We start from the raw sequence: 12,462 nt of genomic DNA on the forward strand, positions 1-12,462 counted from the left end.
ATTTCATCGTGTTGTAGGGGTCTCATTTTCTCGTGTTCTATGATGACAATTTAGGGCAGAAATCGTATTTCTGAGCTGTCCTTTCAGGTCGGTATATGACTGTTCAGAGATTAGTTACTAGCGGTAAACTACGGTCCACGTCAGTTTCATAAAGTACAATCGTCTGATTGATATGTGTGTCGTCGAGGTCAGAATTAGTAACATAGAAAAATGCTAGAAGGCGAGCAACTGGGGACTGACCGACGGAATTTGCCTAAATGGAATTAATATATGTCGTTTCAGAAGTACATGGGAAGATGGTGTAATTACTCTAATCACATCGTTGACTAGTTTTGCAGTAATTGTGCCTTGTTCGCACGGATGTGGGAGGATATGCAGGCTGAGACTGGTGCACATTTAGTAGTTACAAACAGCAACACGTTACTGTAAAATTTGTGGCAAGGTGTTATGGGACCAAACTGCTAAGGTCATCGGTCCCTAAGCTTACACACTATGTAATCTTACTTAAAGTAACTTAAGCTAAGGACGACACACACATCCATGCCCGAGGGAGGACTCGAACCTCCGACGGGGGTAGCTGCGCGGACGGTGACGAGAACACGTCACTGAAACATAAGTTTTATGACTTGCACGCGAACTTAATACTTCAAAAGCACTACTCAGGGGTGGTTGTCCCAAAGCTACACCGATTATATTTAACACACATAAGGTTATCGTTTCCGCTACTCTCCCAAGGGAGAACGAAGGAAGTAAAATGCTCCTGCGGATATGGTTTTATTGACTTTGCTGATACTGTCTGTGGACTATCGTGAGAATGTACTAGTCAACTTTCGTAACAAATCATCTGTTTGCAGTGGAACTTCCACACAGCATCTAGGTGATATTCACATTTTGATTATATAAGGGGCCGTTGTAGCCGTGCGGTTCTAGGCGCTTTAGTCCGGAACCGCGCTGATGCTACGGTAGCTGGTTCCAATCCTGCCTCGGGTATGGATGTGTGTGGTGTCCTTAGGTTAAGTTAGGTTTAAGTAGTTCTAAGTCTATGGGACTGACGACCTCAGATGTTAAGTGCCATAGTGCTTAGAGCCATTTGAGCCATTATATAACGCTCAAATTTCTTAAATTCTTCAAGCGATCCAATTTACGACCTATTACCTTTGTATCACTTCCTGCTTGCCCCACTCAGTTCGTGCTTTTCTTCCCTGAAACTGCATACTTTTTCTTCTCGTAAAATCACCACGGCAGCAGAATTTCTCTGCTAGACAGACAACGTTGTGGGATTGGGTGGAGGTGGGAGAGGTGTATCGGGAGGAAATACCCGGCCAAATCTGTTCGTATAAGCATACACTAACACCACTGTTGAAAACACCGAGTCCCTGATGTGATGGAAGGGAAGTTGCTTCTCAGTTCTATTTCCTAAAAACTACATTAAAGAACCAAAGTCATTCTTACTATGACAAATAAAATCGCTAGCTACCTTTATATAAATCTTAGTTCCTAAAATAATGAAATTCGAGGAGGCCTGACATCATGGAATACAAAGTAAAGTACATGTCCTTCTGCCACAATTTTTTCTGAGTCAGAAATAATTAAAACCTAAGAAGCTCACGTAGGTATAATGCAATTTCGCGGTTGCGAAACTGTATGAAGCCTCATCTGAATGTGAGCAGCTCTTGATTGGAATAGACACCCTCGAAAATGCTATATGTTCCGCGTAGTACTAATTAAGAAAATTCTCATTAAAGTGTGCTGCTAAACCACTAGGCAGACCAAAAAAATGCGCGTATATATAATTTCGCTACAGCAAATATGCCTCGCGGCCTTGAATTGTCACTGGAGTGGACTCAAAGCCAAAGGTTCGACGAGAGCAAGCTGTTGCGATTGTTGTTTTGATGGTGTTGATCACTGTTGCCGGATTCTTGTGACTATCTAGTATTTTCTGTAGTTACCACCAAAAGGGATCAATTTTTGATTTGAAGCAATCTTCTGAGCTAATTCAGGTGATATTGACAAGTAACAAAAATTTCATAAAGAATTCTCACTGTGCAGTTAAGTGTGTGCTGATTCGGTATTTCCTTCAAGGTTAAAACTGTGTGGCAGACAGGCACTGGAACCCAGAACTTTTGCCTACTGACTAAACAATCCAGGAACATCGGTAGACTGTTTGTTCACTCTGCCATACATTTTTAATCTGACACGTTCAACTTCATTTTGATTAATTAAAGACGACTCCCATACATTCCAACTTGGATTCACGAAATAATTTGAGCCCCACTGTTTCCATAGCTTTTATACGTCTATTTAGATATTAATAATTATCATTGGCGACTGAAGACTTCCGGCCTAAGAAGTCATTCTCATTCCGCCAACGGCGTTGTCAAAGAGGGCTGAGGAACGGACAGAGGTTCAGGGCACTCTCTTGTCCTAGGGTTGCAAAATTGTCCCTAAAGACGGTAGAATCAACGGCATGAGGGTACAGAAAGCAACCGAAATCACTACATTGAAGACATGTAACGTGTATCGACAGGACATGTGGCCTGTAATTGAAAAAGTGTCATGATGATCTCTACATTGGCTAAAGATTCCTGAAGAGTCCCCCTTCCGGATCTCCGGGAGGAGGCTGCCAAGGGGGAGATGACCATGAGTAAAATATTGAATTATCGAAGAAAGGATAACGTTCTACGAGCTGAGGCGTGGTATGTCAGAAGCTTTAACGTGGTGTGAGAATAAGGTAACATCAAAGCACAAGAAAATGGTATAACGGAAGTAGGATTCGTTATGAATAGGAAGTTAGGGCAGAGTATGTTAACATGTGAACTGTTCAGTGATAGGGATGTTCCTTTTAGAATCTACTGTAAACCAACGCCGACAACGATAGTTCAGTATACGTGCCGACGTTGCAAGCTAAAGATGAAGAGATAAAGTGTATGAGGATATTGAAAGAGTAATACACTACATAAAGGGACATGAAAATCTAATAGTCATGGGAGACGGGAATACAGTTGTAGGGGAAGGAACAGAAGAAAAGAATACGGGAGAATATGGGCTTGGGACAAGGAATGAGGGAGGAGAACGACTAATTGAGTTTTGTAACAAGTTTGAGCTAGTAATAGCGAATACTCTGTTCAAAAATCACAAGATCAGAAGGTATACTTGGAAAAGGCAGGGTAATGCGGGAAGATTTCAGTTCGATTGCATCATGGTCAGACAGAGATTCCCAAAAACAAATATTGTATTGTAAGGCGTATCAAGGTGCAGACACAGACTCAGCAGTGATGAAGTGTAGGCTGAAATTTAAGGCATTAGTCAGGAAGAATCAGTACGCGAAGAAGTGGGATACGGAAGTACTGAGAAATGACGAGATACGCTTAGAATTTCTCTAAAACTATACATACAGCAATACGGAATAGCTCAGTAGGCAGTACGGTCGAAGAAGAATAAAAAAACTAAAATCCCATCGAACAGGCCTTGGAAGGCCCAACGGTACTGACTGGCCGCTGTGTCATCCTCTGCCCAGACGTTACTGGATGCGGATAAGGAGGGGCATATGGTCAGCACACCGCTCTCCCAACCGTATGTCAGTTTCCGAGACCGGAGCCTCTACTTCTCTGTCAATAATCTCCTCAGTTTGCCTCACAAGGGCTGAGTGAACCCCGCTTGCCAACAGCACTTGACAGGCAGGTTGGCCACCCAGCCCTGCAGGGCTTAACTTCGATGATCTGACGGTTGAAGAAGAATGAACATCTTTAACAGGGACAACCACAAAAATTGGAAAGAAAAACTTAGATCCAAAGAATGTAACTGCGAAGAAACTATGGGTAACAGTAGAAATACTTCAGTTGATTGATGAAAGGAGCAAGTACAAAAATGTTCCAAGAAAAAGTCAGGAATACAGAGATACAAGTCGCTGAAGAATGAAATTAACAGGAAGGGCAGAGAAGTCAAGACGAAATGGCTGCAGGAAACATGTGAAGACATCGAAAAAGAAATGATTGTTGGAAGGACAGACTCAGCGTATAGGAAAGTCAAAACATCCTTTGGTGGCATTAAAAACAAGGGTGGTACCATTAAGAGTGCAACCGGAGTTGGTTCAAATGGCTCTGAGCACTATGGGACTTAACATCTATGGTCATCAGTCTCCTAGAACTTAGAACTACTTAAACCTAACTAACCTAAGGACATCACACAACACCCAGTCATCACGAGGCAGAGAAAATCCCTGACCCCACCGGGAATCGAACCCGGGAACCCGGGCGCGGGAAGCGAGAACGCTACCGCACGACCACGAGCTGCGGACCAACAGGAATTCCAGTATTAAATGCAGAGGAGAGATCGAATATATGGAATAAATACACTGAAAGTCTCTTTGAGGGAGAAGATTTGTGTGATGTGGTAATAGAAAAAACAGGAGTCAATTTAGAAGGTATAGCGCATCTAGTGTTAGAATTTAAGAGAGCTTTGAAGGACTGAAGATCAAATAAGGCAGAAGCGATAGATAACATTCCACCAGAATTTCTATATTCATTGGGGGGAAATGGCAACAAAACGACTATTAACGTTGGTGAGTAGACTGTATGAGTCTGGTGACATACCATCTGGCTTTCGGAAAAATGTCATCCACACAATTCCGAAAAAAAAAGCGGGAGCTAACAAGTGCGAGAATTACGGCTCAATCAGCTTAACATCTTATGCATCCATGTTGCTAAGAAGAAGAATGGAAGGAGAATTGAGTATTTGTTATATGACAATCAGTTTGGCTTTAGTAATGACACGAAAGAATTACATGCTCTGCTGAATGGAATGAACAATATAATAATGACAGATTATGGATTGAGAGGAAATCGAAGAAAAACGAAAGTAATGAGAAGTGACAGAAAAGAGAACAGCAATAAACTTAACATCAGATATGAACGTCACGAATTAGATGAAGTTAAGAAATTCTGCTACCTAGGCAGTAATATAACCAGTAACCGTCGGAGCAAAAAGGACATCAAAAGCAGATTAGCAATGGCAAGAAGGGAATTCCTGGCCAAGAGAAGTCTGCTTAGTAGCAAATATAAGCCTTAATTTGAGGAAGAAATTTCTGAGAATGTTCGTTTGCAGCAAAATATTGTATGGTAGTAAGACTTGGGTATGGGGAATCCGGAACAGAGGAGAATCGAAGCGCTTGAGATGTGGTGCTACAGACGAATGTTGAAAATTAGGTGGGCTGATAATGTAGGGAACGAGGATGTTCTGCACAGAATTGGGGAGGAAAGGAACATGTGGAAAACACTGACAAGCGGAAGGGACAGGCTGACAGGACATCTGTTAACACCTGAGGTAATGACTTCCGGTACTAGAGGGCGCTGTAGAGGGCAAAAACTACAGAGGAAAACAGAGACTGGAATACATCCAGCAACTAATTGAGGACGTAGGTACAAGTGCTACTCTAAGATGAAGAGGTTGGCACAGGACAGTAATTCGTGGCAGGCCGCATCAAATCAGTCAGAAGGCTGATGACCCCTTTGCCCCCTCCCCCTCCCCCCAAAAGAAAAGAAAGAAATTGATGTGCTGTCATACTACTTGACACCAACAGCTGTGTACTGCACCGTGCGCATATCGCAATACTTCACGTACTCGTAACATTTCTTGAACCTAATTTGATGTTATGAATTACCGAATGCGTAGTCAAATCAATCGGTAGTTGCCATTGTTTCCTAGTTTATGACAATTACCTAAGAGATCCATTAATTATGCTTCTTTTATTAGGTTCAGTTAATTACTGTTCGGCAATGCTTCCAACTGTTCAAACAAAACATGCGCAGAGCTGATCCTGATATCAATTTATTCTCCTCTTTTGCCTACAGCACCATACCAATTGCTCTACTACGATATTTAAGGCTGATAAACCACGTTTAACTTTTTCTTTTATATTACATCCAGTTTTCGCGCGTCGAGCATCTTGCGCACTGTATCCTTCTCGCGGCCTTCCAATGTTGCTGGGAAGTTCTGAGTGCAAGTGACGTCGTAATCAGTAGTACTGGTGCTTGAGCTTCTTGATTGTCGAACTCCCTGGACAGCACGCACGGTCTCACAGATGGTAATGTACTGTAACAGTGACGTATGACTCGCATGAGGGATCCACAAAATCTGAATTAATTCTTCTCCCATCTGTCCCACTGACATGCCACTCCATCGAAACTAGCTCAATACATTTTTGCCCAACCACTGAAATTACTGATTAATACTAGAAGGTAGCAGATAGATTATATAATGGCAAGGCAGAGATTTAGGAGCCAGGTTTTAAATTGTAAAACATTTCCAGGGCCAGATGTGGACTCTGACCACAATCTATTGATTATGAACTGTAGATTAAAACTGAAGAAACTGAAAAACGGGGGAATTTGACGAGATGAAACCTGGATAAACTGACTTAAACAGAGGTTGTGCAGAGTTTCAGGGAGAGCATAAGGGAACAATTGACAATTATGGGGGAAAGAAATACAGTAGAAGAAGAATGGGTAGCTTTGAGGGATGAAGTAGTGAAGGCAGCAGAGGATCAAGTAGGCAAAAAGACGAGGGCTAGTAGAAACTTTGGGTAACAAAAGAAATATTCAGTTTAATTGATGAAAGGAGAAAATATAAAAATGCAGTAAATGAAGCAGGCAAAAAGGAATACAAACGTCTCAAAAACGAGACCGACAGGAAGTCCAAAATGGCTAAGCAGGGATGGCTAGAGGACAAATGTAAGGATGTAGAGGCTTATCTCACTAGGGATAAGATAGATGCCGCCTACAGGAAAATTAAAGAGACATTTGGAGAAAAGAGAACCACTTGTATGAATATCAAGAGCTCAGATGGAAACCCAGTACGAAGCAAAGAAGGGAAAGCAGATAGGTGGAAGAAGTATATAGAGGGTCTATACAAGGGCGATGTACTTGAGGACAATATTATGGAAATGGAAGAGGATGTATATGAAGATGAAATGGAAGATATGATAGTGCGTGAAGAGTTTGACAGAGCACTGAAAGACCTAAGTCGATACAAGGCCGCGGGAGTAGACAACATTCCATTAGAACTACTGACAGCCTTGGGAGAGCCAGTCCTGGCAAAACTCTACCATCTTTTGAGCAAAATGCATGAGACAGGCGAAATACCCTCAGACTTTAAGAAGAATGTAATAATTCCAATCCCAAAGAAAGCAGGTGTTGACAGATGTGAAAATTACCGAACTATCAGTTTAATAAGTCACGGCTGCAAAATACTAACGCGAATTCTTTGCAGTCAAATGGAAAACTGGTAGAAGCCAACCTTGGGGAAAATCAGTTTCGATTCCGTAGAAATATTGGAACACGTGAGGCAATACTGACCCTACGACTTATCTTAGAAGCTACATTAAGAAAAGGCAAACCTACGTTTCTAGTATTTGTAGACTTAGAGAAAGCTTTTGACAGTGTTTACTGAAATACGCTCTTTCAAATTCTGATGGTGGCAGGAGTAAAATACAGGGAGCGAAAGGCTATTTACAATTTGTACAGAAACCAGATAGCAGTTATAAGAGTTGAGGGACATGAAAGGGAAGCAGTGGTTGGGAAGGGAGTGAGACAGGGTTGTAGCCTCCCCCCGATGTTATTCAATCTGTATATTGAGCAAGCAGTAAAGGAAACAGAGAAAAATTCGGAGTAGGTATTAAAATCCATGGAGAAGAAATAAAATCTTCAAGGTTCACCGATGACATTGTAATTCTGTCAGAGACAGCAATGGACTTGGAAGAGCAGTTGAAATGAATGAACAGTGCCTTGAAAGGAGGATATAAGATAGACGTCAACAAAAACAAAACGAGAATAATGGAATGTAGTCGAATGAAGTCGGGTGATGCTGAGGGAATTAGATTAGGAAATGAGACACTTAAAGTAGTAAAGGAGATTTGCTATTTGGGGAGCAAAATAACTGATGATGGTCGAAGTAGAGAGGATATAAAATGTAGACTGGCGGTGGCAAGGAAAGCATTTCTGAAGAAGAGAAATTTGGTAACATCGAGTATAGATACAATTGTCAGGAAGTCGTTTCTGAAAGTAATTGTATGGAGTGTAGCCATGTATGGAAGTGAAACGTGGACTATAAATAGTTTGGACAAGAAAAGAATAGGAGCTTTCGAAATGTGGTGCTACAGAAGAATGCTGAAGATTAAATGGATAGATCACATAATTAACGAGGAGGTATTGAATAGAATTGTGGAGAAGAGGTGTTTGTGGCACAACTTGACTAGAAGAAGGGATTGGTTGGTAGGACATGTTCTGAGGCATCAAGGGAACACGAATTTAGTATTGGAGGGCAGCGTGGAAGGTAAAAATCGTAGAGGAAGACCAAGAGATGAATACACTAAGCAGATTCAGAAGGCTGTAGACTGCAGTACGTACTGGGAGATGAAGCAGCTCGCAGAGGATAGAGTCGCATGGAGAGCTGCATCAAACCAGTCTCAGGACTGCAGACCACAACAACAACAACAGCAGCAACTGTGTGTTTCCCTCCATTTAGCGACCTGCTCTACTTCAACAATACAATGACAGCCCGTTACGTATTCACCTGAACGCCATTGCCACATACTCCCAAGTGCACATCGACACTCACATTTCAGCTTTTCCAGCGAAGAGGCTCTACCTTAATTCCACTTTCCCCTCTTAAATCCCCACCACCGATATGTGCAGCATCACCAATCCCCCAACGTCTGCCGTAAATACGTTCAGATCATGACACATTAACACGAAAACCTTCGCATTGGGAACCTGTCTAATCCCCTTCTCTTCTCCACCCCTTCCCGCCCCACCTTGTCCCTCCTACTTCAACATTTACACCCCTACATCCATACGTACATTTTCCTCCTCACGATTCCATTCCATTCATTACTGTCACAATGGTTCGAACGTGGTATCTAGCGAACCATCACAAGTACCAACATCGTTTAGTGCAACACTAAGGCCTCTTGATTCAATGTGCTAAACATCGTCATGACGAGTGCAACACTTTGTCCATAATACACTTGTCGTGTTTCACCTACTGTAGTTTCATTGACCTCTGTCCAATTAGAAAGTACAGAGGCAGTGAGGTGGCTTTCTGCTGCCAGCCCCTCATCCATTGCGCGAAACGGAGTGACAGTGAATAAAACAAAAACACCGCATGACTCAAGCTTACCACATCACAATGGCAGAGCTCTACACAACGGAAAACTCGTGAAAAAAACTTTGAACATAGCTGCTAAGGTTCAGTGACAGTGTCAGAATTATATTGTAACAAGTAAGCCCTCGGTCACAAATATTATGTGACCGAGGGCTTATTTGTTATAATACACTCCTGGAAATGGAAAAAAGAACACATTGACACCGGTGTGTCAGACCCACCATACTTGCTCCGGACACTGCGAGAGGGCTGTACAAGCAATGATCACACGCACGGCACAGCGGACACACCAGGAACCGCGGTGTTGACCGTCGAATGGTGCTAGCTGCGCAGCATTTGTGCACCGCCGCCGTCAGTGTCAGCCAGTTTGCCGTGGCATACGGAGCTCCATCGCAGTCTTTAACACTGGTAGCAAGCCACGACAGCGTGGACGTGAACCGTATGTGCAGTTGACGGACTTTGAGCGAGGGCGTATAGTGGACATGCGGGAGGCCGGGTGGACGTACTGCCGAATTGCTCAACACGTGGGGCGTGAGGTCTCCACAGTACATCGATGTTGTCGCCAGTGGTCGGCGGAAGGTGCACGTGCCCGTCGACCTGGGACCGGACCGCAGCGACGCACGGATGCACGCCAAGACCGTAGGATCCTACGCGGTGCCGTATGGGACCGCACCGCCACTTCCCAGCAAATTAGGGACACTGTTGCTCCTGGGGTATCGGCAAGGACCATTCGCAACCGTCTCCATGAAGCTGGGCTACGGTCCCGCACACCGTTAGGCCGTCTTCCGCTCACGCCCCAACATCGTGCAGCCCGCCTCCAGTGGTGTCGCGACAGGCGTGAATGGAGGTACGAATGGAGACGAGTCGTCTTCAGCGATGAGAGTCGCTTCTGCCTTGGTGCCAATGATGGTCGTATGCGTGTTTGGCGCCGTGCAGGTGAGCGCCACAATCAGGACTGCATACGACCGAGGCACACAGGGCCAACACCCGGCATCATGGTGTGGGGAGCGATCTCCTACACTGGCCGTACACCACTGGTGATCGTCGAGGGGACACTGAATAGTGCACGGTACATCCAAACCGTCATCGAACCCATCGTTCTACCATTCCTAGACCGGCAAGGGAACTTGCTGTTCCAACAGGACAATGCACGTCCGCATGTATCACGTGCCACCCAACGTGTTGTAGAAGGTGTAAGTCAACTACCCTGGCCAGCAAGATCTCCGGATCTGTCCCCCATTGAGCATGTTTGGGACTGGATGAAGCGTCGTCTCACGCGGTCTGCACGTCCAGCACGAACGCTGGTCCAACTGAGGCGCCAGGTGGAAATGGCATGGCAAGCCGTTCCACAGGACTACATCCAGCATCTCTACGATCGTCTCCATGGGAGAATAGCAGCCTGCATTGCTGCGAAAGGTGGATATACACTGTACTAGTGCCGACATTGTGCATGCTCTGTTGCCTGTGTCTATGTGCCTGTGGTTCTGTCAGTGTGATCATGTGATGTATCTGACCCCAGGAATGTGTCAATAAAGTTTCCCCTTCCTGGGACAATGAATTCACGGTGTTCTTATTTCAATTTCCAGGAGTGTATAAAACTCGTGGAAATTTAATCTACTGACACGGCAGAAAATTCGAGTTTATTATATTAACAAGTAAAATTCCCCTTTTGCCTCGTTAGAAGGAAGTAATTCCGTGTAAATCATTGCTTTCTGTCGCATCTAGCCACTCTCCACAGTCGTTAAGGTGTGCTTTGTGGTCATAAAACGTACGGCAGTACTGATTCACCCCTGCCTGCGAACCAGCCGACAGCATTAAGAAGGCGGCCGGTAAATGAAATCACGTGCGGGTCCCCGCGCGGACTGGAGCACTGTTCGGGCTTCATTTCCACTGATTCATATTGGCTCGCAACGAATAAATAAACGTCTTCCCCAGCGCCCGCTTCCTACGACTTCTTTCTCCCTCTTTCCTACGACCGCGGAGAATAATAATCTCGCCGGAAATGAAGCAATTTATTTGCGAACAGTTCCCGACGAGTCTGAGGATTGCAGCAGACGTTACGGTAAGGAACGTGTTACAGCGCTCTAGTCTTCGTTCTTCAAGTTCCTTCCTCGTGAAGCTCTAGTCGTTTTTTAGAAGCGTCTCGCCGTATTTTAATGGACAGACGCATGTAACAATCCCTACCGTCGTTCTGGATGCTTATAATTAAGGTACAGATACTCACGGAGGACGGAGGACAAGTGTGAGGGGGCGATGAGTTAATGCGGAATGGGATTACACTGAAAAATAGTAGTTCCAATTTTAGCCACCAGGTACAAATCTGACGCTGTACACTGCTTGTATGACGGTATGACATCCACAGTTTCAGTTGACAAACCATAACGTAAGTGAATAGTATAACTGTCGAGAAAAGAGACCATGAGCTCTTACTGAAACTTTCCTGTGGACGCATTGAGAGACTATCGGCAACACAAATCCCTGAGTAAAGGCAAGATGGCATTAAGCGATTTAAAGCATATGATAATGAAATTCAAAAACACGGCTGTACTTGGTGTGGCACCTTGAAGAGGAAGGCGCCCCATCGCGATGGTAACAAAGCTGCTTTGCTGTAAGTGACCATGGAGCTCTTCTGCTGTATAGTGCTAGCGCTCGTACAGTGTGACGAGAATTACCCATTACCCAATAGAACGGAAAATTTTGCTGTCTATTTTACACTTGTTCCTGTACGAGATCGAGACTGTGGTGCAACTGAAACTTCATGATCCGCAGCAACGTTCTGAATTTGTTCTTTGGATTCTGATATGGATAGAGGCTGATGATATGTGGCTGGGCAATATTCAGTGGAGTGACACACGCTTTTCACTACAGCGTTTAAATACGTTATTTGTGGAAATTACTTGTTATAGCTACGAATGCATCACAACATCTCAGAATGATGCAGAGAATGGAAGTGCTTGCCACACGAAAACATGACAAGCTACCTGTAATAATTAACACAAAAGTGGTCCGGAAAATTCATGCTCACCAAATATAAAGAATAAATAAAAACGAAAACCCACTGATGATGGCACAGTGGTGCCGAAACATGTTTCGGTACTGAGAAAAACGGTGTTTTGCGTAACTGGCGGACCACAAATTCCAAAAATTTTAACACGGCCAATACAAGGAACTGCAAAACAAAAGATGGATATTCCTCAAATTGACTAGCCGGCTCCTGAAGGCAAAGGCTTACCTCTGGGGTGAGGTAGAACATTAACTTCGCTCCAGACTGTAGCGTCCAAGACCACAGCTTGACTGGTGTAG

Source organism: Schistocerca serialis, chromosome 1, assembly GCF_023864345.2.
Source record: "Schistocerca serialis cubense isolate TAMUIC-IGC-003099 chromosome 1, iqSchSeri2.2, whole genome shotgun sequence".
NCBI lineage: Eukaryota > Metazoa > Arthropoda > Insecta > Orthoptera > Acrididae > Schistocerca > Schistocerca serialis.